This window comes from Microtus oregoni, unplaced genomic scaffold, assembly GCF_018167655.1.
Source record: "Microtus oregoni isolate MIOR12 unplaced genomic scaffold, Mior012 000063F_ref0000156, whole genome shotgun sequence".
Lineage (NCBI taxonomy): Eukaryota > Metazoa > Chordata > Mammalia > Rodentia > Cricetidae > Microtus > Microtus oregoni.
In genome coordinates this window covers 2,773,809-2,796,901 of record NW_024543873.1, presented here as the reverse complement: position 1 = coordinate 2,796,901, position 23,093 = coordinate 2,773,809, and the positions used below count along the sequence as shown (strand labels likewise).

The 23,093-nt window shown below is 40.9% G+C and overlaps 1 pseudogene; it reads left to right on the top strand.

Moving 5' to 3' along the window:
- The first annotated feature begins 15,387 nt into the window (after positions 1–15,387).
- Positions 15,388–22,628, top strand: LOC121439822 (annotated as a pseudogene).
- The last annotated feature ends 465 nt before the right edge of the window (positions 22,629–23,093 follow it).

Here is a 23,093-nt window from a genome sequence, read left to right as displayed (position 1 = left end):
TACCATCCCTGACTTCAAACTCTATTACAGAGCTACAGTAATGAAAACAGTGTGGTACTGGCATAAAAACAGAGAAGTCGACCAATGGAATCGTATAGAAGACCCGGATTTTATCCCACAAACCTATGAACACCTCATTTTCGATAAAGGAGCTAAAAGTAAATAATGGAAGAAAGAAAGCATCTTCAACAAATGGTTCTGGCACAACTGGATGTCAACCTGTAGAAGAATGAAAATAGACCCATATCTCTCACCGTGCACAAAACTCAAGTCCAAATGGATTAAAGACCTCAATATCAGTCCGAACACACTGAACCTGATAGAAGAGAAAGTGGGAAATACCCTACAACAGATGGGCACAGGAGATCGCTTCCTATGTATAACCCCAGAAGCACAGACATTAAGGGCAACATTGAATAAATGGGACCTACTTAAACTGAGAAGCTTCTGTAAAGCAAAGGACATGGTCACTAAGACACAAAGGCAACCTACTGACTGGGAGAAGATCTTCACCAACCCCGCAACAGACAAAGGTCTGATCTCCAAAATATATAGAGAACTCAAGAAACTAGACTTTAAAATGCTAATTAACCCAATTAAAAATGGGGCACTGAACTGAACAGAGAATTCTCAACAGAAGAAGTTCAAATTGCCAAAAGACACTTAAGGTCGTGCTAAACTTCCTTAGCAATCAGGGAAATGCAAATCAAAACAACTTTGAGATATCATCTTACACCTGTCAGAATGGCTAAAGTCAAAAACACCAAGGATAACCTTTGCTGGAGAGGCTGTCGAAGAACGGGTACCCTCATCCATTGCTGGTGGGAATGCAATCTTGTGCAACCACTGTGGAAGTTAGTGTTTCGGTTTCTCAGGAAATTCGGGATCAACTTACCCCTGGACCCAGCAATACCACTCTTGGGAATATACCCAAGAGATGCTCTATCAAATGACAAAAGCATTTGTTCAACTATGTTCATAGCAGTATTATTTGTAATAGCCAGAACCTGGAAACAACCTAGATGCCCTTCAATGGAAGAATGGATGAAGAAAGTATAGAATATATACACGCTAGAGCACTACGCTGCGATAAAAAACAATGACTTCTCGAATTTTGCATGCAAATGGATGGAAATAGAAAACACTATCCTGAGTGAGGTAACCCAGACCCAAAAGATGAACATGGGATGTACTCATTCATAATTGGTTTCTAGCCATAAATAAAGGTCACAGAGTCTATAATTGGTGAACCTAAAGAAGCTAAGGAAGAAGGTGAACCCAAGGAAAAACATATAGTTGTCCTCTTGGCCAAGGGAAGTAGACCAAATTTCCGGGGAGAAAATGGGATCTTGGGGGGGGGGTGGGATGGGGGTAAGGGGAAATGGGGAGAGAAAAGGTAGAAGGGAAGGAGGGGGGACCTGGGAAACAGGAGAATTGGGATAAAGGAAAGGTGGATAGGGGAGCACGGAACCACAATTCTTAGTTAAGGGAGCCACTTTAGGGTGGGCAAGAGACTTGACCCTAGAGGGGCTCCCTAGTACCCAAGATGAGGTTCCCAGTTAGTCCCTTGGGCAGCTGAGGATTGGGAACCTGAAATGACCCTATCCTAGAGCAATACTGACGAATATCTTGCATATCATCATAGAATCTTCATCTGGTGATGGATAGAGATAGAGACAGAGACCCACACAGGAGCACTGGACTGAGCTCCCTAGGTCCCAAGGAGGAGCAGAAGGAGGGAGAACATGAGCAAATAATTCAGGACCACGAGGAGTGCATCCACCCACTGAGACAGTGGAGCTGATCTACGGGGAGCTCACCAAGGCCAGCTGGACTGTGACCGAAAAAGCATGGGATAAAACCGGACTCTCTGAACATGGCGAACAATGAGGGCTGATGAGACACCAAGGACAATGGCAGGGGGTTTTGATCCTACTTAATGTGCTGGCTTTGTGGGAACCTAGCCAGTTTGGATGTTCACCTTCCTAGATATGGACGGAGGGGGGAGGACCTAGGACTTAACACAGGGCAGGGAACCCGGACTGCTCTGTGGACTGGAGAGGGAGGGGGAGAGGAGTGGGGGGAGGGGGAGAAGGGTGGGAGGAGGGGGAGAAGGGTGGGAGGAGGGGGAGAAGGGTGGGAGGAGGGGAAGGGAAATGGGAGGCTGGGTGGAGGTGGAAACTTGTTTTTTGTTTAAGTTTTTTTCTTCTTTTCACAATAAAAAAAATAAATAAAGGTTCAGTTTGTGGAAGAGAAGTCACTTGGAAAAGATAAATAACAATTCATTCACAAGGAAGACCGGCATTCAGATGGTAAGGATTACAGAAAGGATGGGGGCAGAGTTCTTTTCTTATCTCCACAGGAAAATATTCATCTCCAAAGAATTTAAGGGACCCTGAATATTTAATTACTGATGGATGGAAAATAGTTACGACGCACTAAACATCAACAATAAAATTCTATACATATTGTATGTATTGATTTTTTATATATATTTATATGTTTTATTGAACACTTCTTTATAAATGTGTAGAGCTGGTTTTGGAGTTGGACTATGGCTCAGTCCCTCTCCAATTCCATGCCTGTTGATAAGAGATATTTCAGAGTTTCTGTTTCAGGTCAGGAGCCATGAAATGGGACAGAATAAGAATTATTTTATATTTGATAAACTTTCTTTGCCTTTCCTCATATCTGTGTCTTTCTTTATATGTCAGTATATGTCCTTGTTGTTAATGTTTAAATTTCTCGTAACAAGCAACATATTTTCCTACAGTAATCTTTGAGATTTCCAGGATGAAGATGGGGCCCCACAACATCAACTCAATCTGGCTTTTATGACGTCATGAATTTTTCTTTTTTTTTTAAGCGCTAATATTAGACCTGTTTTTTGGTACCAACTGCAAGAGACAATTTCGAATGATGCACATTTTTGACAACACTCTGGCTGGACCTTCTCAAAACACTCAGAGACTAGTTATAATTTTCTTAACTCAAAGGTTAATTTGGGAATTTTACCATCATTTGCTTTCACAGGGGCCCCTAAAAAGAACGTCGCACCCGTGTCAGCTAGAAGCAATCTAAGAGGACGACGTCCCCTCTCCCAACAGAGTTTGCCCACAGGGTTAGGGACATCTTTTAGTGGTTGGTTTAGGGTTGAGGGGATGGGGAGATATTGTATGGAATTAGGGGTATATTAAAAAAAAGAGGGGGTTAACTGGTTTGATGGGATGATTGGTATTTGTGACTTACTGTTTTTAGAAAATTATATTGGTACTGTTTCTTGTATATTGATATATTGAATATTGAATGTGAGTGTTCCTACCTCTATTTTTGTATAAGAGTATGCTTATATTGTATGGATACATCTATCATATCATAATGTACATTTCTACCTCTGGTACTATTTATGTAATAACATTGTTTACATTTTGATATGTAATGACATTGTTTACAGGTGAAGATCATTGTCTTCATATATTGCACAGTTGTTTATTCTCTTAATTTTCAAATTAGATAGGTATTGAGAATTATATGTTTGTCATATTATTTTTAGGTTAATCAGGTCTTTTAGATACATGGAGATTATTTTTAGTATAGATAGTATAATCCTCAGCCTCTTTGAAGAGCTGTAGAAAATGGCCTTTAATCTAACCTAGAATTCTGTGCCATCGAGACACAATTACTCCTGGCAACACCACTCTACTCCTGAGAGAATATTGAGCTCCAAAGACACTCCACTAGGAGCTTGTCTTCTTGGCAGAACTGGCCTTTGGGTTAAGAAAAACCCATACCTCAACTACTGACTAAGATATGAAACAGGATTGTCTTATCTTGCCAAGACAGGGTAGGATAATTCTAAGAAAGTTCCTTGCATTTGATAATGGTATGTCAGTTATGTTAGGCCTTAGCCAAAGTTGGTTGACTCAACATTGCAAACGAGATTTTGGGTAATTGCCCAGGTAGTCAGTTGTCTCTGTCATTTGTTGCACATTTTGGATATCTCTCATTTGTTAAGTAATATTTACTCCCTTCTCAGATCTTTGATGGAGTTGAAGATTATTTAATTGTAGTTACTCTCTAGCAAAACTTTTGTTCTCAATATTGTTTGTTATATTTATCATTTGTTATTATTGCTTATAGTTATATTTGGTTTAGTTCTGTCTTATTTAGACAAAAGGGGGAGATGTAGGGTTAAGACAGCCCCTTTAGGGGGTGGGGTTTGCCTCGGGCAAATGCCTGCCAATAAATGGGCGCACGGAGAGGCGGCTCGGCCCTTTTTCCTTCCTACCTCCTGTGCCACGCAGGAACTTCGGTTCTGTAAGTTTATCATTAAAGTGTGAATATTCTTTAGTATCTGCATTGCATTTATTTACGCCGATACAGCATGGGGCTTCCTAATTTTCCTGACGAGGCATGTTCTCTGCAGAAACTGGAAATGACTGAACCATGTTTGCCATGGGGGCTTGTGAGGCCCCCCTCTCACGTTTCCCGACTGTATCGGGTTGCCTTGTCTATCTCTTGTAGACCTGCATTCATACGTCCAATGTCTGCCTATTCCACATCTTCTACATAAACCTGAAGGGTGAGTCCTTCTTTTTCTGTTATTTCTAGAAGATGCATTATAATTATTTCTGAAAATCCGTTGTCTACAATTCCTTTTCATATGACCCATTTTGCCACAATTAAAACATTTGGTATTCTGGTGTCTCCTTTTACCATTGGAAATTGCTTCTTCTACCCATGCTTCAGTGCCATAATCAAATGTATCAACATTGAGTGTATGCAAGACCCATTCTTCCAAGGGTGCTGATCTGAGCTTTAAAGGACCCAAAATCCTTTTGCATTCCACATTTGCATTTTCATAAGCCAAAGACTCAATCATTATACGTCTTGCTTCTGGGTCAGATATTCCTATTTGTACAGCCTTAGTTAATCTTTGTAAAACGTCACTAAAGGGTTCTCTCTGACCCTGTTTAACTCTAACAAATGATTCCACTCTCTGTCCTGGGTCTTGTACCCTGTCCCAAGCCCTTAAGGCTGCTGTAGTACACATGGAGAGTGTGTTTTCATCCAAATTAGCTTGTTCCTGAGGGTCGGAAAAGAGCCCTTCACCTAGAATTTTATCTAGGGAAATGTCAATTCCCTTCGCTTTTTCCTGCTGTTCTAAGAGTCTAACCTCTTGCCTGAATAAGCATTTCCATTTCAATTGCGGTCCACTCTCAAGTACCGCAGAGCTCAGCTGGAGTTAGTCCGAGGGGGGTACTATGCTTGTCGTGGCCCAAGTTCTTAGCATCTCTTTAACAAAAGAGGCTTGCATCCCAAAAGTCATGACAGCCTGTTTAATTTCTTTGAGATCATTCATACGGACAGGCTCCCATGTATCCTCCTTGATGACCCAAGGGTTTCTGGAAACAATCACCTTCTCTGTTGTTATTACTGGAAAGGCAGGTAGAGCTGTAGGTAGAGCTTTGTGGAAATTGTCCTGGAGAGATTTACCCATAGATGTAGTTAAAATTTGCCTTTCTACCCTTTGCTCTTCTTCATCAGAATTTAGAAATTTTCAATCTTTTCAATTCTATTCACCATTGCCTTCTGCAATGTCTGAATCTCCTGTCCAGAATTATGTTCCAAAGCCTTCATTGGGGATTCTAAATTATGAAGTTTGTCTGTTAGAGATAACATTTCATTTTTTGGACATAGTTTTTGATGGCATAAACCGTGCCTTCTTGTAGTGACAATCTTTCCATCAATCTGTCATAAGCTTTAGACAAAATCTGATTGTCACATTCAGCAGTTTTGATTCTCTCAGTTAATGTTTCATTTCCTACAGAAAGGGACTGAATCTTTTGGTCCTAATCAGCTGTTCCCTCTTCACAGTAATGAATTTCTCCTTAATATCAGCCACTAATGTTTCAGTACCTACAGAAAGGGACTGAAGCTTACGATTCAAATCAGCTGTTCCCTCTTCCATAGTAATGAATTTCTCCTTAATATCAGCCACTAATGTTTCAGTTCCTACAGAAAGGGACTGAAGCTTATGATCCAGATCAGCTCTTCCCTCTTCCATTGTAATGAATTTCTCCTTAACATCAGCCTGGAGAACTTCAAACTGATTCTCAATTGTTTTTAAGCGTTCAATCTCTGCCTTAAGAATCCTGGATTCATCTCGTAAAGACTTTATCATATTTCTATTATCAAACCATTTAGTGCCAATGAAAACTACGAATCCCAGAAGGATCCATAGATGTGGGGTGAGAGACACCTCTTGTAAAATCTCCCACATGGTACAATTAAAAAAGCTGTTAAATTCTTGAATACTAACATGTTCAGACATTTTATTTATAAAAGAAAAATATTTTACCTGCAATGATCGGTTCCTGCCAGTGGTGGTCTCTGTGTTTTTGGAGCCTGTCCTAGAACTAGCTCTTGTAGACCAGGCTGGCCTCGAACTCACAGAGATCTGCCTGTCTCTGCCTCCCGAGTGCTGGGATTAAAGGTGTGCACCCCTACCGCCTGGCTGGTCTCAAACTCACAGAGATCCGCCTGCCTCTGCCTCCTAAGTGCTGGGATTAAAGGTGTGCGCTACCACTGCCTGGCAGGCCTCAAACTCATAGAGATCTGCCTGTCTCTGCTTCCCAAGTGCTGGGATTAAAGGTGTGTGCTACCACCGCCTGGCTGGCCTCAAACTCACAGAGATCCACCTGAGTTTGACTCCCAAGTGCTGGTATCAAATGTGTGCACCACCACCACCGGGGCAAGTCAGTTTGTATCAGAACAAATCTGCCACTGTGGCGGCTTTTGTTGCAAAACCGCAGGTACTTGAGTTTCTGCTAATTCAGGCAGTGGGGTTCTGCCCCAAACTTAGGCAAGGCAGGCAGGGAGGGGTTAATTGCTCTGGCGAGCAGGCGGGGCAGAATGGGCCTGTGTGGCCAAGTGTGTCTCGAACTCGGCACTGGGGCCCGAGTCACAAACTAAAAAACAGCACCCAGGAGGGTGCTGTGTTAGCTAGCAGGCTACCCGCTTGAGTCAGGGGCAAAATAGCCCAGGTTGGACGCCAAAATGTAGTAGCGTAAATGAATGCAGACATATTGTAAAAATATATATATCTATAGCTTTAATGTAGAAATAGACTTACAGAACCACCGTCCCACGGAGACCAGGAAAGCAGAAGAGACGGCTGGGAGCAAGCTCGCCAAATTTATAGGCAGACATTAGCCCGAGGCGAACACGCCCCCCAAGGGGCGGGACTTATCCCTACAGTTATATGTAATTTTGCTCTGTTCAAGTTAAAGACTTCTTTTTTTTTTTGTTTAAACAGAAAAGGGGGAAATGATGTGGGAGTGTCATATATCAATCTGTTGATTTCATTGGTTAAGTAATAAAGAAACTGCTTGGCCCTGATAGGTTAAAACATAGGTAGGAGGAGTAAAAAGAACAGAATGCTGGGAGGAAGAGGAAGTGAGCTCAGAGGCCATGCTCCCCTCTCCCAGGCAGACACAATGAAGCAAGCCGCCAGGTCAGATGTATTGAATCTTTTCCAGTAAGACTGATGCTACATAGATTATTAGACATGGGTTGATCGGGATATGAGAATTAACCTGTAAGGACTAGAGTTAATGGGCCAAGCAGTGTTTAAAAGAATACAGTTTGTGTGTTGTTATTTCGGGTAAAGCTAGCCGATGGCTGGAGCTGGGTTGCGGAATGCAACCCACAGCTCCTACTATATTCCCTTGTTCTGAGGACGTGTGACAGCTATAAGTTCCAGTGTCCACTATGTGTTTCAGTGACTGCTTCGTGTTCTAGTTACCACTATGTGTTCCAGTGATCACTATGTGTTCCAGTGACCGCTGTGTGTTCCAGCCACTGGTATGTGTTCCGGTGTCCACTATGTGTTCCAGTGACTGCTATGTGTTTTAGTGACTGCTTGATGATCCAGCGAAAACTGTGTGTTCCAGTGGCCACTATGTGTTCCAGTGACCGCTGTGTGTTCCAGTGAACACTATGTGTTCCAGTGAACGCTATGTATTCCAGTGGCTGCTATATGTTCCAGTGACCACCATGTGTTTCACTGACCGCTGTGTGTTCCAGTGACCACTAAGTGTTCCAGTGACTGCTGTGTGTTCCAGTGAACGTTATGTGTTCCAGTGGCTGCTATGCATTCCAATGACCGGTATGTGTTTCTGCCCCTCACCTACTCTGAGCTGACTTCTGTACAAATTGCAATAAAACACATCCTTTTCTGTGGAGGGGACACACAAGTTGTAAATGGATAAACTGTGCTTTATTGCTAATATAAGGAGAGAAAGAGAGGAATGTCCTGGCCAGTATGGGCGACAAACTTCCTGCGACACCAGAAGAGCCCATATCCCACTTGCTCCTGGAGAATGAAGATGTTCTTGGTCTCCACCAGAGTCTTCATGTCAAGGTTGTACTTGATAGCAGGGGAATGCTTTTTTCTCAGTATTGCCCTCTGGTTTTTCCTAAGTTTAGCTCTCTTGTTGTTAAATCAGTCCTGAAATTAGAGGGATAGAGTTGTTAGACCACTATTAATAGTTTCTAAAATATTAAATAGTTTTTTTTTAAATTTAGTTCAAATGTTTTCTCTAATAGGGGCTTCCTTTATCCCAGAGACACATGTTTTGAGGATATATTTCAGTGTTTCATAATGTCTGGCAAATCAGGTTTCTGTCTAAGAATATTTACATGTAATTTTCTATCTTTAGAGATATGGTCGCCAATATTCAGAGTAATAAAGGATTTGTCTCCTACCCAATTTCTGGCTATCTCAGAATCTTTAATATAATACCCTTTCTTTTAGTCAGTGTGATGAAACAGGACTTCCACCATTTAAGGTCAAAAATTAGCCCATGGAATCTCATAGAATTTAAATGCTTCTATAGCATGGGAAAGTGTCAATTGAGTATAGAGGAAGTCCTAAAAGTTGGCAAATATCTTTGTCAGTTACATGTCTGATAGAAGATTAATATTCTGAATATACAAAGAACTTTAAAAACTAAACAATCAAGAAAACAAACCCAATTAAAACGAAGCTATGGAAATAAACAGGGAGTTCTATTAGGAAGAAATAAAAATCACAAAGGAATATTCCAGATGTTTTCAACATCCTTAGGAGTTAGGGAAATGCCAAGTAATATTAATTTCATATTTTCTTAGAATCTTTTTAAAAATTATGTAAACACAATGGCCTCCATGGCTAGATATCCCTAAAGATATAATAACTGCACTTCTATTTTAGCAGTATCCAAAAGTTGTCTAATTAGACTTAAGATCTTCTTAACAGGAGAGGAATCATAATTTCTACTACTATAGATCCACTCAATTATGTCTTTCTGTTGAGGTTAAATCTCTTAGAGGAAAACGTACTATTGTCACTTTGTTAAACTAGTATAATTTTTTTTTATTTTTCTAGAAAAGGTTTCTCTGTGTAGCTTTGGAGCCTGTTCTGGAACTAGCTCTTATAGACTAGGCTGGCCTCAAACTCACAGAGATCTGATTCCCTTTGCCTCCCAAATGCTGAGATTAAAGGAGTATGCTACCACAACTTGTCAAGCTAGTATAATTTCCTTTTTTTCATATATATACATATATATATTTATATTAAAAAATTTCCACTTCCTTCCTTCCATACCCCTCCAGTCTTTTTTATTCTTTTTTCACTTTTTTTAAATTTATTTATTCATTAAAGATTTCTGTCACTTCCCTGCCACTGCCTCCCATTTCCCTCCGCCTCCCCCAATTAACTCCCCCTCCCTCATCAGCCCAAAGAGCAATCAGGGTTCCCTGCCCCTTGGGAAGTCCAAGGACCACCCACCTCCATCCAGGTCTAGTAAGGTGAGCATCCAAACTGCCTAGGCTCCCACAGAGCCAGTATGTGCAGTAGGATCAAAAACCTATTGCCATTGTTCTTGAGTTCTCAGTAGTCCTCATTGTCCACTATGTTCAGAGAGTCCGGTTTTATCACAGGCTTTTTCAGACCCAGGCCAGCTGGCCTTGGTGAGTTCACGATAGAACATCCCCATTGTATCAGTGTGTGGGTGCACCCCTCGTGGTCCTGAGTTCCTTGCTCGAGCTCTCTCTCCTTCTGCTCCTGATTTGGACCTTGAGTTTTCAGTTCAGTGCTCCAATGTGGATCTCTGTCTCTGTCTCCTTTCATCGCCTGATGAAGGTTAATATTCAGGAGGATGCCTATATGTTTTTCTTTGGGTTCACCTTCCTTTTTAGCTTCTCTAGGATTACAAATTATAGGCTCAATGTCCTTTATTTATGGCTAGAAAACAAATATGAGTGAGTAAATCCCATGTTCCTCTTTTTGGGTCTGGCTTACCTCACTCAGGATAGTGTTTTCTATTTCCATCCATCTGCATGCAAAATTCAAGAAGTCCTTGTTTTTTACGCTGAGTAGTACTCTAATATGTATATATTCCATACTTTCTTCATCCATTCTTCCATTGAAGGGCATCTCGGTTGTTTCCATGTTCTGGCTATTACAAACAATTATGCTATGAACATAGTAGAGCATATACTTTTGTTGTATGATAAGGCCTCTCTTGGGTATATTCCCAAGAGTGGTATTGCTGGGTCCAGGGGTAGGTTGATCCCGAATTTCCTGAGAAACTGCAACACTGCTTTCCAAAGTGGTTGCAAAAGTTTGCATTCCCACCAGCAATGGATGAGTGTACCCATTTCTCCACCACCTCTCCAGCAAAGGCTTTCATTGGTGTTTTATATTTTAGCCATTCTGACAGGTGTAAGATGGTATCTTAAAATTGTCTTGATTTCCATTTCCCTGCTCACTAAGGAAGTTGAGCATGACCTTAAGTGTCTTTTGGCCATTTGAACTTCTTCTGTTGAGAGTTCTCTGTTCAGCTCAGTGCCCCATTTTATAATTGGGTTGATTACCCTTTTACGGTCTAGTTTCTTGAGTTCTTTATATATTTTTGAGATCAGACCTTTGTCAGTTGTGGGATTTGTGAAGATCTTCTCCCAGTCAGTGGTTTGCCTTTTTGTCTTAGTAAGCTAGTATAATTTCTAACTTCACTTTAAATATTTATTTTCTACCCACAGGTAAGGGTAGATCTCACCCATCAGCAAAGACACATCTTTTGGCATCAGGAAATAATTATCATCAAAAGATCATTAAATAAAGCCACAACTGATCAAATTGCAGATAATAACTCAACATGTGGTGCCCTTCCCAAACTTACACATCTGCAAAGCTTAAGGTTTGGGAAACATGGAGGAATAGGGGACAGAAAGACTGTAAAATCCAGAAGACCTGGAAGTCTGTTGTGAGATTGTGTCTTCTAACTATGAAAAGGAAGCTATACCCATGAAATCTCAACAAGACTGCTCTATAAACAATATTCATTTTCCAATTCCACCATCAAGTGACATCCCTATATAGATGGGTGAAATCTTACCAAACCTAACTCCTAAATGAAGAGCTTTAAGTAATTATCAATGGCTGATAAATGGAGAATTAGTCTTCTGCAGTATTGAAGCTGTTAATTGGCTATCCAATACCAAATAGTCTTCCCTAAATACATATACATACGAGCAACACTAAACAGACTCAGCAGGTTGTATTTATATACCTATTCACCAGTATGTAACAACAATTTTTGAAAAGAGGTTGAGTGGAGTCAGTCAATGGATGAGAGAGGAACAAGAATGGGAGACACTAAGTAACTACATTTCAATTAAATTTCACTGAAAAATAAAACTGCAAACTTCAGCATGAAGCTCAGAATTCCTGTTCAAGGGACCATATTCATGCATATATCTTGATGTGGTTTTATGTTTCCCAAAATATCCAACTGTCAAAAGTCCATTTACATAATTCCAAGACTTCTGCTCATATGCCTAAGAAAATCCAAGAATTTCTTTAAGGCTACAACTCCCCTGTATGGGTCTCCTGAGGTATCAGTATAGTTATATATCTGAAGGCAAAACTGGGTGGTGACATTTGGCCATGAGGGTCGTCAGCCTTGTATTGGTGAAAAACTCCTTCCGGAGTGCAGGGCCATATCTATTGACTCTACAAGATGAATTCCCCTCCACCAGAGGTGAGGAGAATAGAACTGTCAGAGTACAGGTAAGGAGGCAGAACCCAGAAAATGAAGAAAAACTTTTTCCATGCATAAAATAAAATCTTGAGAAATCAAGCAGCTCAGTATCCTAGGTTTCATCAGTGTCTTAGGTCTCATTGGGGTCCTCCCTTATATCTCTACCCCACTGTACAGATTCCCGTCTGTTTACAATCATAGTCCTGATGCCAACTCCCTGTCCCCTTCAAGTCTGAAATTTATTTATATAACATTGTAAGTCAGCCAGTCTCACAATAAAGGCTTTCTTTTTTATTTTCTTTGCTTTTTTTGGACAGTTTTAGGTCTGGTTTCTGAATGGAGGTTGTTTATAGAATTAGATTGTGTATGTGAATTTGGACCTAAGAAAAGGCATCTCTCTACATTTTTTCTTTTCTTTGTTACTTTATCTAGATCTGCCAGAAACAACTACCCAACATCTTTATATACCTTAGGAATACTTTTTCAGACATGTTCAAACGTGTTGTATATACAATCCTTAAATCCTCTGTCTCTCCCAGTGGTGAATCTACAGTATGGAGTGCTTTGTCTTCTGTATTTCATTAAGCATTTTTTTTTCAATGAGAAATCACTCATCTCCATACTATCTGGAGAGAAATTTTGCTAATTTAAGTATACCCAAATTAGGTACTCAGCTCCTGACACCATCAAGCCTGGTAGAGAAATTTGTAATTAGCAACTATTTCTCTAGTAGCAGATCAGATCTAAAGAAAACTTCCTAAATTGACTTACAGAGCAGAAGTGGAGTAATCCAAAAAGGCTACCTTTACACTGGAGTGGCAGAAAACTCAGCAGCTTCTCAATCCAAGAAACTGGACCCCTCAGCAATTCTAATCTGTAGCAGGAGGCCCCTTGTTGATTCCCAGCCACTTAGCCCCAAAATAATCACACAGAAACAGTTTAAATCACTGCTTGTCCCATTAGCTCTAGCTTCTTATTGGCTCTTATTTATTAATTTAACCCATTTCTAGTAATCTGTGCATCGCTATGACGTTGTGGCTTACTGGGTAAAATTCCCAGAGTCTGTCTCTGGTGGAGGTTCCATGGCTTCTCTCCCAGCCCTTCTTTCTCCCATCATTCAGCTTAGTTTTCCCCACCTAGCTAAGTTCTGTCCTGATATAGGTTCCAAGCAGTTTCTTTATTCATTAATGGTTATCACAGCATACAGAGGGAAAACCCACATCACTAATCTGAAAATCTAAATGGTCTCTGGAAAGCCTTGTGTTGCGTATGCTTTCGAAGACTGAAGAATCTATGGTCTATCAGACAAGGCCAGAGCAGAATTGATAGACTTGCCCAGAAAAAAGGAAGTGAATGCTTTTCCTTTGACCTCATTATATCTTGATTTCCAGTTGGAACATGTTACCCATATCAAGGGGTAATTCTCTATAGAAAACCCTCACAGCCTCCCAGGGGTGTGATTCCTAGGTAATTATCAATCCAGTCAGGTTAACATCTATCGCAGGGGTCCCAGAGAATGGAAATGCCTCTGAAGACTTCAGAAAAGCTATCTAGCCAAGGAGTCAGGAGTAAATCCTCCTTCCCTGAAATTACATTTCAAAGTAAGCCCATGGCCATTATCCAACACTCTGGGTGGACTGAAGAAAAGCACAGAAAAGGCACAAGGCACAAAGACACAAAAATGGTGAGAGTAAGGTTTGTAATGCTAGAACCCAGATTATGAGTTTGGTAACCAACTCTACAGACTGCCTTGTCATTGCAGGCCAAGTTAGGCACTTCTCTCAGATAGGGACACAAGAAAGAATGCTAGTGAAGAGTCACCAGTGGACACTGTCCAGATCATAGATAGTGAGGTAGTATCATCCAGGTTGCTTTAGCAAGATTTGACTGAAGTCACCCTGCAGCCAGGAGTAAGAGTGGTAGGCAGTGATGAGCCCTCATAATCCCTGTGTATCTATCGACTGTGGGGCTCTTTACACAGATGCAGACAACTCTAGATACCCAGCCCCTGCTGAAGGTGATAAGTCTGATCCATAAAAGAGTCCTAGAACTTTCACTTCTGAAAGGCTGCATAGAACACTAAACATTTTAAACTGTGACCCATTTTGGACCTAAAATTTTATGTCATCAAAGGTAGACAGGCATGAAACACTTGTATACAAATCGAATACTTACTAATAATAAATCATGAAATTTTTTTATTTTGAAATGATTGTATATAAAACTATAAGGGGGCCCAAGACCTTAGCAGGACCTGAGACTCCATGATGACTCTCATTCAGGTTGCAAAACTCAGCATGCAGATGGCAACACCTGACACTATGAAAACAAAGACCTAAACCGTCAAAGTCCACAGTTTTGGCAAAGTCTCTAAATGTACTAACCTTGCCTTTTGACTCCTGTAGTTCTGCTTCTGGCTAACTCCTCTTATTAACTGAAATGTGTCAACCCAAGACATGGATTTTGTGTTTAAAATGTCACCCTGATGAAGGTTTGGGGTTTGGGGTTTGGGGTAGCAAACACTTAAACTCCTGTCCAAGCAATTGTCTCTGGTGGCTACCCTGCAACATGTACATACATACATATGTATGATCATACTATTTGTTAAAATTAAAAATAAATCTTCAGAGTTACACATATGTGCTTTTTTGTTCTTTTTACAGATAATTAAATCATAGCCTAATTTGATTTTCCAGGATGTAATAAATCAGCCAATATTTTTCAGAGTTGATCATTATTTTGATTTCATAATTTCCAACAATGAAAACGATGCTTCAAATAACAGGTAGCACAAAAAGATTAAGGTTTATTTAGGGCCATATCAAAATGTGAAAATTATGTCCTAATATGATAGTTTATTTAATTATCTTATTTTTATTCATATCCTTCCTCCACCTCTAAATCACCTTAAAATGCATTCTCAAGCTTCGTCAAGATTAGCTCGTAGTTCTAAAAGAAACTCCTCAGCTCAGGACCAACTGCTGGTCTGTTTCTCCAGCAAGTCAGAAAACTAGCGTTCTCCTTCAAGCAGTCTTTTTTATTTATTTCTACTTTTTTATTTTTTCCCCAACACTACTTATTGCAACTGTCATTATTCCATGCACAAGTTCGTGCCCACACTCCACCCCTTGTTTGCCTAAACTAGAGCCTCGCCCAGGGTTGTGAGTTGAAAGCCAATAGCAGCGATAGCAGTCTGGAGTAACAATTTTAGCCTGGAAATCCCAGACAGTTCCTCAGGGGGCTTCAAGGCGCACAGCCATTTCAGAACCCACAAGGGGGCGCTTTCTGATGCGCTCAGATCATGGCCCGCAAGTACTTCTACTTCGACTATGACTTTTACCGGGTGAACTTCTATGAGGAAGAAATAATGACTGAACCTGAGAAAACAGTGGCCTACACGATAAACAGTGGCAGCTTTGACCAGGGAGTCATAGAGGCCCTGAATAATCTGTTCTGTGAGGGCCAGAAGAGCTCTGTAGACGACCACAGCTACCAGAACTGGGATATAAGTAACAGCCAAGACATTGAGCAAGAAGAGCTGGAGATGGCCATGAACATGGTCGAAGCCAGTGAACAGCCATTAGTCAAGATTCGCCAGAAACCATACATATTCACGCCTGGACAGCTGTGGGAACTGCGAGCAGTCTTTGAAGAAACTCAGTACCCAGACGCCATCAGACGGTATGTATTGGGTCTGTCCTTTAGGAATTTGGGCTCCTTCTCCTCTCCCCTGGCCTCTCCTTACTCTTGTTAAAAGTTTTTAATATTTTTGAGGTTCAGAATACGGACTCATACTAAGCATAGCTTTTGGCCACTGAGGTACAAGCTCCTCAGCAAACCTCAGCGCACGGGAGCCTAGGTGGAAGCCACAGGAGTGCGCCCTCTGGCGAGCTAAGGGCATTGGCCTCACTCTGAGGAAGAAAGCCGCGAAACTTGAGGGTGACCCATGCAGCAGACAGATGTGGCTTTTTTGTAAAGGAGTCTCAGGCTCCCTGCATGAGCTGTGTTGCCTGTAGGGGACCACAGCCTCTTTTTAGTTTTGTTGAATCGGAGTTTGAGTTGTACAGGCTGGACTTGAACCGGCTTGGTAGCCCAATCAGTCCTTGAAGTTGTGATTGATTACTGGTTTGTGTCATCAGGCTTGACTTCCTATCCATTCTTGGCTCTGAATCCACAATCTTCACCTGACTCTTTGATGATGTTTAGGGGGAGTTGTTGTCTAGAAGTCCTAAGTAAAGTCTGTTTTCTTCATCCATTAAAGAATTCAAAGGCAGAAAGATCCCAGGCACAGCAGGCGGCAATGGTACTTACGAAAAGTACTAAAAGTGAAGTAGGAAACACACACACTGAGGCATGAGAGAGAGAGAGAGAGAGAGAGAGAGAGAGAGAGAGAGAGAGAGGAAGAAGAAGGAGGAGGAAGAGGAGGAGAGGAGAGGGAGAGGGAGAGAGAGAGAGGGAGAGGGAGAGGGAGAGAGAGAAAGAGAAAGAGAAAGAGAAAGAGAAAGAGAAAGAGAGAGAGAGAGAGACTCCCCAAAAAGTAGAAAGGGGAATCTGAAAACGAAATGGTTTTCATTTGGAGACCTGGAAGTTTTCAGCTGACTAGTCCTCTCATAAACTGAACCATGTTTAGGACAGACCTTGAACATAGGGTAGCAGGCTGGAAAATTAGCCAACGGCAGGAGAAAACGCCTACTAGGCCTTTGGCTCAGGTAAAGAGGGTGAGAGAGAAGCAGAAAGTTTGCCCTCTTATTAGTTTGAGGCCTCTTTCCCTGTATGTCTGCAGGTCAGGTCTAGCTCTTGGTCCCTCAAGAGCATGCCTCTTGGGTGACCAAGGTTGAACTTTCCATGCATCCTGGTGCAAACCAGGTCTCCAAAATGCTCACTGACCACTCCTTTGGTTCCTTTCTGTTTAAAAAGTGTCCAAAAGTAAACATAGAAACATAAAGGGCATTGCTTAAATCAAATCTGAAGGTCAGAACTCAGCAGACTGAAGTCTTCTCAAGTGATTTGGGGATAGGTCCCTGGGAGTCTGTCTATGACGCCACAGCAAAACCTGAACCCATTAAATAAGTGCCCTTTCCATGTCCCCTAGTCCCCAACTACCACTCTCCTGTTTATTTGTCCTCTCTATATGATTCCTCTAAGGACCTCATATAAGGAAAATCAGGCAGAATTTGTCCTTCCTGAACTAACCTGCCTCAATTAGTATGTCTTTGAGCCTTGTTAGTGTGTTAGCATCAGACAAAATTTCTGCTTTCTCGGGGGTCAGTCATACCCAAACTCCCCTATGCACAGCCATGTGAAAAGCTATCTGGGCAGATTTTCCCTGTGGCCCATGTGGCTTGTGCTGCACTGGTGTGATCTAGTGGAGCAGACAAATACTTTTAAAACTCCATTTCAGTCACTCAGGGTGCACACCCAGAAGCAGGCTTGTGTCATGTGATCATCCCTGCTCACTATTTGAGGAACCACCTCACCCTTCCTTTGTGCTGTACTGTTTGACATTTCCCCAGAGGGAGCATCATGTTTCCAATGTCTTCAGGGACTCACCACGCTTTATTCTGTGGGTGTTGTTAGTAGCCACCTTCTAGGTGTGGGGACCTTCTGGGTGTGGTTTGAACTGCTTTTCACTACTGCTGCCTGAATTTCCCTGTGTTTATGGATACCGTGACCTATGCTCGTGGTCAAATACGTCTTTAGCAAGGTCTTTTTCTCCTATCTAAGTCAGGGTGTGTTTTGTGGTGAGTTATTGGTGTTCAAATATGCTGTCTGATTGCATGTAATGTTTTCTTCCCAGAATTATCTCTTTCAATACACAGACATACTAAAATCTGCTAAACATCCACATTTATCATTTCATTTGTATTGCCTGTGTGGGGCCTGCTTTTTGTGTGCAAAATTTTTCAGAGATCAAATATCCAGAAGAATGAAGACTTGTGTGCCCTCACAAACATACCATTAGGCAGTCACTTTGCATAGTTATCTGTACCTAGTGGCACAGATCTATAACCTCAGCCACACGGGAGGGAGATCCAGAAAGAGGGACACTTCCAGGTTTAGCAGGGCTCAGGAGGATGCTCAAGGTCAGCAGACGCAGCTTAGTGAAACTCTGTTTCAAAATAAGACTGAAAAACACATAAATACAAATATAAATATAAAACCATACAGCTCAGTGGTAGACCCCTTGCCTAGCATATCTGGGATTGTAGGTTCAATTCCTGACGTCACAAAATATGTATAATTTGTATGTGGCAGATATAGACACGTACAAATTTTCTTTTTTCTTTTGTTTATATATATTTTTGAGTCAGGGTTTCTCTGTGTAATAGCCCCGTCTGTCCTGGAACTCTATCTGTAGACTAGGCTGGTCTCAAACTCACTGAGATCCACCTGCCTCTGCCTCCCGAGTGCTGGGATTAAAGGTGTGCACCACCACCACTCTCTCTCTCTCTCATACATTACATCCCTTCTACAGTTTCCCTTCCCTCCACTATTCTCAGCCTCCCCAGACTACCCCTCTCCCCTAGATCCACTGCTCCCACACTTCCCTTCAAACCACTTCTACATAAAGCTCCTTCTAAAGGTTGCTGAAAAGTCTGCTTATAGAGGTGTGAGCGGAGATAGCAATTATTTACATTTTTATTAAAATATTTTTCATGCAATATATTTTAATCATATTCTCTCTCTCCCCCAACTCCTCCCATATCCTCCTTACTCATTCAACTTCATGAACTTTCTCTTTCTCAAAAACAAAGGAAAAAAACAGAAAAAACAACAAAACCAAAACCCAAATCAAAGAAGACAAACTTAAAAAAGAAAACAAGACAAGAAGTAACAGAAGAAAACAAAAGGTTCACACACACACACACACAAAAAAAAAACAAACAAACAAACAAAAAAAAACATAAAGTATCTTTTGTGTTGGCCAACTACTCTGGACTTGGGGCCTACCCTGGAGTGTTGTGCTGATGATGGTGTCTTTTGCTGTCCAGAAGCATACAGAAGCTTTTCAGTTTCATGAGGTCCCATTTAGTAACTTTTAGTCTTAGTGCCTGTGCTACTGGTGATCTATCTGTTCAGAAGGTCTTTTCCTGTGTCAATGAGTTCAAGGTTATTTATTACTTTCTTTGAGACAGGGTTTCTTACAGGCCTGCTGTATTTCCTTCTCAGCTTGCTATGTGATTTTGGAAACATAACTTGACCTCTCTGTTTTATTCTATTAGGTTCAGTGTATCTGGGTGTATGTCTATAATAGTAATTTTTTTTCTCTTGGTGGATTTTTTCTTTAATGGATATATAGTGTTCTTTCTTATCTTGTCTGATTAGTTTTGTTTTGAAGTCTCTCAGATATTAAAATAGCTACACCTGTTGCATCTTGGTTCTGTTTGCTTGGAATGCCATTTCCCATCCTGTTACTCTAAGGTAACATCTGTCCTTGCTGTCCTTGGTGGTGAGCTGTTTCTTGAATGCAGCACAAAGATGGATCCCATTTTCTTACCAAATCTGTTATTCTGTGTTTTCTGGTGTGTGTGGGGAAGAGTATAGACCATTAAATTAGATAGTTTTTAATGATCGGTGTTTACTGATTTCTGTTATTTTGTTGTGGTGTAGCATTTTTCCATCATTTGATTAACTATCGTGAGATTATTTATTCCTTGTGTCCTCTTGGATTCAGTTAACTTTCTCTCTTCAGTTTGAAATTTCCTTCTAGTGCCTTCTGCAGAGCTGTATGTGTGGACAGAAATTGCTCAAATTTGTTTTTCTCTTGAAATATTTTTCTTTCTCTGTTAATTGTGGTTAGTAGTTTTGCTGGATCTAGTAGTCTGATCTGACATCTGTGGTCTCTTAGGGCTTCTACAACATCTAACCAATCCCTTCCAGCATTCAGACTCTCCAATGGGCCCATCTTTACATGTGACTTGGTCCTTTTCCCTTGAAGCTTTTAATATTCTTTCTTTGTTCTATATCTTTAGTATTTTAATTATGTGGCAAAGGTATTTTCTTTTCTGCTCCAGTCTATTTGGTGTTCTGTATGCTTCTTGTACCTTAATAAGCATCTCTTTCTTTAGAGTGGGTGAGTTTTCCTTCATGATTTTATTGAAAAGACTTTTTGTGCTTTTGGCATGTGTTTTTCTCCTTCTCTATACCGATTATTCATAGGTATGGTATTTAAATATTGTCCCAGATTTCCTGGGTTAATTATGTCTGGATATTTATTTTTAATATTTAACACTTTCTTTGACCAAGATATTCATTTTTCTACCCTGTCTTCAAGATGTGAAACTCTATCTTCCATGTCTTTTAATCTGTTGTTGAGACTTTCATATAAAGTTTTTGTTCGACATCCTGAGTTTTTCACTTCTCTTTTTATTTCATCTTGGGTTTTCTTTGGTGATTCTATTCCTTTGTTAAATTCAACTTTCATGTCCGGAATTGTTTTTACTTGCGTTTTTTTGGCAAGTTTTTGTGGTCTTTCAGACATTTATTTGGATCTTCTTTAAGGTAATTGAACATATTAATAATTGGTGTCTTGGAGTCCTTGTCTTATGCTTCAGCTAAATCGCTTTTCTTATAGCCTATCACAATAGAGTTGCTGACATCTTGAGGAAGCATGTTGTATTGATTCATGTTTGTGTTTGGCGCTGGGATCTAGGCATCTAAAGCTATGATGTTTGAGGTGTTTCTTAGTGTAGACATCTGGTGTCGTATTTGTTGGGTGGGTCCTTTGGTCCTAGTCAAGTGTAGCTGCTGTGGGTAGCTGTGTCCCAGCAAGTATGGTGGCTGAGGGTCCTTGGCAGAATTGTTTTGCACTTCAATGGGGAGTCACAAAGGGATGGAGCTGAGCTGAGAGGGGCAGTGGGGGAAGAACTAGAGTTATTCTGCATCTGCCCCAGGAGGGCGAGTCCCTAAGGGATTGGGTTGGGCTAGGCAGAGGGCCTCCTGAAGGCAGGCTGCAACAGAACTAAGCCAGAACTGGGATTTGTATATAAAATGATATTGTTTTAAAAATAAAATAAAAAGAATAAGTATGGAGAGCAAGTTCTTAAATTTTAAAATATACATGGAATGTACTAATTATAGTTAATTCCATGTCTAGGATGGAATATTAAATATTTTTCTTTTTTCTCTTCACAGAAGAGAACTGGCAGAGCTCATGAATGTGGATGAACAGAAGGTGAAGGTCAGTCAGTCTGCGTATTTAGTTTACCAGTGTGCTGATCTCAGAGTTGCCTCCGGACATGGATGACTTTGCCCTAGGCACATGAAACTACTTTATTTTTTCCTTGTGTCTTATGCTGGGGAAAAAGATCTGGAATATGAGACCTTGGCAATGAAAAATGGAAAAGGAAAACTTTAGCTAATGTTTACTCCGTGAGGGGCAGTCACTTGTGATCCTAAAATAAAAGCAAAATCAAACATATAGCATCTACACCTCTGTCTGTCTCTCTCATGTATGTATAAATGTGTATATATACGTGTGTGTATATAGTATCTATGTTACATAAATATTTTGCATGTGTGTGTGTGTGTGGCATAATTAACATTTGATTCCGTGTAACACACAAGAGTGCTTCACAGGGGTCTTCTGTTGAGTATCATTTTGAAACTCAGGGTGACTTGGAAATGATCATGTGGCTGCCGGGAATATCTTGGATGTAAAACATAACATGTGCACTTGGTAAAAGTAGGAATGAATGACAAACTAAAGGGGAAATGGGATAATTGAGCCATGTAATATATTTTCATAAACTAAAGAATTTTTCTATCATGTGAGACAAATGTGGAAAGAGAACTTAAAGTCCAAGAGGGTAAATTTCTTTGTTTCCTTTAGAAGGTTTTGAAAAGGTGATTCAGACAGTGGTGGTTCTAAATTTAGTTTCTGGTATTATTATATTGCATATCCAGGAAAAATATTTCCCCGAGTTTCCACTAGGGCAGAGGAGTCAGTTCTTGAATACAAAGGGAGTTCATGACCACCCGGAATACAGGGGACTGTTTCTAAGGACAATTTTGAAAGAATAACTGTAAGCCTATGCACATAGAGCTTGGTACATGACTCTAATTGGGTGTGCAGAATAAAGGGTTTGGTATTGTGCATAATGAATTTTTCTTTGCTTTTCTGGTAGTGATATACAAACCAGGAACTATGAAACTGTAGGCAGGTCATTGGCCATGAAATGGCTAGTAGCTTGAGCCATACAAAGCATGTGAGCACTTAAAAAACTGCATTGTGGGTTCAAAAGAGATTCATAGGGTCAAATGAGAGCAGCAGCTGCTAAATATGTTAATCGAACCCTTCTCTCCCTCGGATTTCAGGACTGGTTTAACAGCAAGAGAGCTTAACTTAGGAAGAACCAGAGGGCAATACTGAGAAAAAAGCATTCCCCTGCTATCAAGGACAACCTTGACATGAAGACTCTGGTGGAGACCAAGAACATCTTCATTCTCCAGGAGCAAGTGGGAGATGGGCTCTTCTGGTGTCACAGGAAGTTTGTCGCCCATACTGGCCAGGACATTCCTCTCTTTCTCTCCTTATATTAGCAATAAAGCACAGTTTATCCATTTACAACTTGTGTGTCCCCTCCACAGAAAAGGATGTGTTTTATTACAATTTGTACAGAAGTCAGCTCAGAGCAGGTGAGGGGCAGAAACACATACCGGTCATTGGAATGCATAGCAACCACTGGAACACATAACGTTCACTGGAATACACATGGTGCATGAGTCTGTACATGTATGCATGCAGGGGCCTGTGTAGGCCAGAGGAGGGTGTCCTCTTCCCTGGAGCTGGAGTTACAGGAAGATGCAATGTAGGGTTAAGCCAGCCGTTAGGGGGCAGGCTTGCCTAGGGTGAATGTTTACTTATAAATCAGGCACGCTGGAGCCCGCATGCTCCTTCTGCTTCCTGTGCTCCTTGGGATCCTTGGTCCTGTAAGTCTATTTCTTCATTAAAGCTGTATATATTCTTTACAATCTGCCTGCATTCATTTATGCCGCTACAATGCA